Below are 4,734 nucleotides of genomic sequence, written 5' to 3'. Positions count from 1 at the left end.
AGCTGCTTCGGGTCGACCGAACGCAGACAGCTGCGCACCGGCAGGCCACTCACAACTCCAGCTCCAGCCGCAAGGCTGCGAGATGGGGATGTTGCAAGTGGCCACCATTGAGCGTGCCTGCACAGGAGGAGGCTTCCCGCTGCTCACGCTCTCCCTAGAACACAGCGTCGCCTCGTGTGCTCCAAATCATGCCTTTGTTTCGCTGCAAGTCCAGCATGTTAGGGCACTAGTCCCGACGGCTCCGTCTGCTCTTCTGCAGGTGTCGAGGCATGTCGTCACCAAGTCAATGAGATGCAAACGAGCAGATCAATCCCCAGCAAGCGGTGGGCCCAAACAGCCAAAACAACCAAACAAAGCAAAGGCAAAAGAGCCCAAATAAGCAACACATCCTTTCTTATCGACAGCAGGGGGAAGGTGGCGGTGTCGGCCCACAAGGGGGAAGCCAGAGGCCACGACTACCGCTCTGAGCACTGAGTTTCTCGCCGTCCCCGAAGCACTGTTCTGTCTTTGACCGGTGGTAATCAAGGGAAAGCGCGAAAGCAGTCCCCCACTACCACAAATTATGCAGTCAAGTTTCCCGCATTTGGGGAAATCGCAGGGGTCAGCACACCCGGAGTGCAATGGATGAGCCTCACCCTGGGAGAACCACTTTTTTGATTGAAAATACGGTTTATTACAATGTTGTCATCACAAATATACATTACACTGTGACGCAGCGCAGGTCACAATACAGCACAATAACTAATACATTAATTATACGTGGTCCGGTAGTGACGTGTACCGCAAGGGTCAAAGTCCCATACTGTACACTGCACACCAAACCACCTAGTCCTTCAAACAGTTTCATATGTCAATCAACAAGCAATTCGGTGAGTCGTAGGGGCTAGGGAAGTGGAGAGGGGGGATAATAGGGGGGGAATCACAGGCCCGAAGCTTTATTGAAAGACAGACACATTGAGTGGAAAGGGGGAAGGAGAGGGGTATCAGTCCTCTTCTTCGTCGACATTCGGTCCGTCCATGATATTATAGTCTCTGAGCAGGCTTTTGGACCAGCCTGCGGCAGTCCTGGGTGGACATCTTCTCCCAGTTCATGACCAGGCGCGTTCTGGCAAGCCACAAAGCGTCCGTAACACAGTTCATAAGGCGCCAGGCCTCCTGAATAGCCCGTATGGTGTGTTCCCCGGGAAATTGTCCGTAGAGCATCGAAGTGTGCTTTAGGTTGCTCCTAAGGACTGAGTCTCTGAGGTCATTTTTCTGGGCATCCAACAGAGCTCGTGTAAATGGTCACTGCCAGAAAAGGTGCCAAGGTGTTTCTTCAGTGAAATGGCATCTTGGGCAGTACCTAGTGTTACACAGTCCACGGGCATGCATGAAAGTTCTCAGGGTCGGGCCCCCCAGAATAGCCATCCATGCCAGGTCCTTGTGCCCGTTGGTTAACCCGCTGGAAGCTACGTTTTTCCACACGTGGTCGGCTGTGGCTGCAGGGAGCCCTGGAATAGACTCCCTTAAGTCTTTTGCTCGGATGAGCTTATGGATTGTCTTTGGTTTCCACAAGCCGGACTTGAGTCCCTCCAGTTGGCATTCCCGGACAAACTTGAGCACCTCCTGGTAGTACCAGGGGATGTCCCAGTTGTAAGGATAGGAGCTGTCCCACTTGTCCCAGCCCAGCCTCCTCCAGAGAGGCAGGAGAAAAAAGCGAGACATGGACCGGCCCGCCAAGCAACGTTCAGTTTTTTTCAAAGTCCTGCGGATGCAGTCGCACACAAAGAAAGCTTGCAGCAGGGTAGGGATGTCTGGAACTTTTTTCCCACCCTTGCGGTGATCCTTGTACATAACGGTCCGTTTCACTCTGTCCATTTTGGAGTCCCAAATGAAGTGAAAAACAGCCCTGGTAATGGCCTGGCATACTAAGACATGAGGGGCCCAGGCCTGCGCTGTGTATTGAAGCACAGGCAGGATCTCATTGCATAGGACGAGAGTCTTCCTTTCGATGGTAAGCTTTCTAAGGCTCCAGAGTCCAAACTTTTGGTTCATCTTGGCCAAGCGAACCTGTCAAGACTTGAGAGCTGCTTCTTCCTTCCTGAATCAGACTCCGAGGATCTTGATGAAGTCGAGTTGGATGGAGAAGGGGAAGCGATCATTGAGGGTCAGGGCCAATTCCCCGAAGAGTATGGCTTCTGACTTTCCGCAGTTGACCTTTGCCCCCGAAGCTCGGCCGAATTCTTCACAGGTCTGGATGAGAGCTGACACCGAACGCTGGTCTGCGCAGAAGACAGTGACATCGTCCATGTACAGCGAACACTTGGCCACTTGTCTGTCAGGTCCTGGTCCGGTGATCCCTCTGATCTCTTGATTTTGCTGGATAGACTCTGTGAAAGACTCTATGACATAAACAAAAAGAAGAGGTGAAAGAGGGCAGCCTTGTCTGACCCAAGAGGACAGGAAAAGGGGTCAGTCTTCCAGTCGTTCACCAACGCCATGCTGTAGATGTCAATGTACATGATGTTAATGTATGAACAGACCACTTCCCCCAGCCCTAACCTTTGCAGCACCTGGCCTATAAACACATGCAAGACGCGGTCAAAGGCCTTTTCCTGGTCAAGACTGACCAGGGATGTAGAAATGCGGCGGTCCTTGATGTACTCCACAGTGTCCCTCATGATGGCGAGGTTGTCTGCGATCCTGCGGCTTGAAATGCCGCAGGTCTGATCAGGGTGGATGATGCGTCCGGTGACGGTCTTCAGTCGATTGGCTAGTACCTTGCTGAGGATCTTGTAGTCCACATTCAGGAGGGAGATGGGACGCCAATTTTCAAATCCCGCCTCTCTCCCTTCCGCTTATACAAGATCATGATCATTCCCTCCCTCATTGACGGAGGCATTGTGCCCACCACCGCCAACTCCCAGAACAGTTCCAGTAGGTCCGGGCCAATGAGGTCCCACAGGGCTACATAGAGCTCTTCTGGGGGGCCATCACTGCCAGGGGTCCTGCCAGGCCTGAAGGATCTAGCGGCAGAGTGCAGCTCCTCCAGGGGGGCATCCGTGGCTGATTTACCTGCAGGATCAAGGGTGTTAGTGATACCTGACAGGAACTTATCGGCCATTTCCTGGTCTGTGGGCTTCAGACAGTAGAGGCTGCAGTAGTAGTCCTTGACTACTCCCATCACTCCCTCCTTCCCGGTCGTGGTGTTTCCAGTCTCGTCCCGCAGCTCTGTCAGGGGCATGTGGCTGGCGTCGAATTTCCTGAAAAAGAAAGAAAGAGTTACATTTCTCCCCCTTCTCCAGGTGCTCCGCCTTGGAGTGGAAGATGGTGCGCTTGGACTCCTCCTCAAAGTGCCTCTTCAGGCTCTTCTTGGTCTCTTCCAGCTCATCTTTGACGTCCCAGCCGCACTGATGAAGGTCCTGAAGGGAACGCAGCTGTCTTTGCAGATCCCTCAAGACCCATTTCTGCGCACACGCTTGCTGGCATCCTTTTGCCTGAAAGAAGCTGCGAAAATTGACTTTAACATATTCCCACCAATCAGATGTGTTATTGTAAAGGCATTTGTCATTTCTCCAAACAATTTAGGCATCCCTAAGTTTCCCCATAACTTCTTCTGTTTGCAGCGAGGCACAATTAAGCTTCCAGGAACCAGGGCCTGACGGAAACCCAGCACCCAGTATTGCCCGAAGCCTGATGGCTCTGTGGTCAGAGAAAAAGCAGGGGACAATGGAATAGCCAAGAAATTTTACTGCACGGGAAGTAAACACAAAGTCGATGCGTGATCGCTGCAAGCCATCAGGGAGGCTCCAGCTATAGTTGACGGAGCCAGTTCCCATGGTGCCCACAGCGTCCTGCAAAAACGCTTACATTATCATTTCAATTAGCAGCTTAGAGGAAGCGTCCAGATCTTTCCTAGCTGTTGTATGAACTCCCTGTTCGATAGGGCAGTTGAAGTCACCACTTAACACCACTACTCTGGAGGTGACTAACAGAGTGCGCAAGGGCTGAAAAAGCTCCACTCTGTCATTCCAGACCAGGGAGGCGTACACGCCGATGAGCCACACAGGCTCACCTGCCCAGGAGCCGTCTACGACCAAAAGTCGGCCGCAGACGAGCTCCTGGACAGAAGCGAATGTGAAAGTGACGCGCCCCCTGGGCCGTGGGGTACTCGGTAGCCGGGCCGGTCGGTGCTGGGGGTGTCACGGTGGCAGTGACCTGGTCCGTGACCCAGGGCGGTCAATTAAAGGAAAAGTAAAAGGGAAATAAAGTTTTTAGAGATAATGTTCGTGATGCCACCTGTGATATGCGGCTATATGGGGCCGCCGCTGCAGTGCAGATCCACTGGAGCTGATGGTGATGCAGCAGAGTTGGTTCAGCTCTCCACAGGCAGAGCTAAGCTCCAGGGCAGTATATGAAGAATTGTGGAGGTAGATGTTGTTGGTGCGGTGTAATGCAGGGCTGAGGGCACAGACAATGACCAGACAACAAATTGATGGCGGTTTCCTCTATATTTACTTGCGGTTTGTTAGAGCAGACCGGGGCAAAGGTACTAGCTGGTGGTGGAGGTCCGGGCGGCCTGGAAGCAAGTTGGGGATCCACCTCACTAGGTAGAGTTGTAGGTCTTCCCTCTGCGCTATTCTCCTTGGCCCTGCTGCTTGAAGCTATGCAGCGGCCATCGTCCCTGAGTAAAACGTCTCTTCCTCACCCATATGGCAGGCAGCTCGGGACTTCCTCAAGTGTCGCTCCCACGTG

At 52.9% G+C, this 4,734-nt stretch overlaps 1 non-coding gene across 1 annotated transcript; it reads right to left on the bottom strand.

The window, feature by feature from the left end:
• Window positions 1-522: 522 nt before the first annotated feature.
• Window positions 523-688, bottom strand: LOC141174607 (U1 spliceosomal RNA). Its single transcript, XR_012252922.1, has one exon. It is a non-coding gene; the product is annotated as a U1 spliceosomal RNA (small nuclear RNA).
• Between the last annotated feature and the right edge of the window lie 4,046 nt (window positions 689-4,734).

Source organism: Phyllobates terribilis, unplaced genomic scaffold, assembly GCF_046119375.1.
Source record: "Phyllobates terribilis strain yellow unplaced genomic scaffold, ASM4611937v1 Scaffold_1__5_contigs__length_1240528914, whole genome shotgun sequence".
NCBI classification, from domain to species: domain Eukaryota; kingdom Metazoa; phylum Chordata; class Amphibia; order Anura; family Dendrobatidae; genus Phyllobates; species Phyllobates terribilis.
This window is presented reverse-complemented; position numbering and strand designations above follow the sequence as displayed.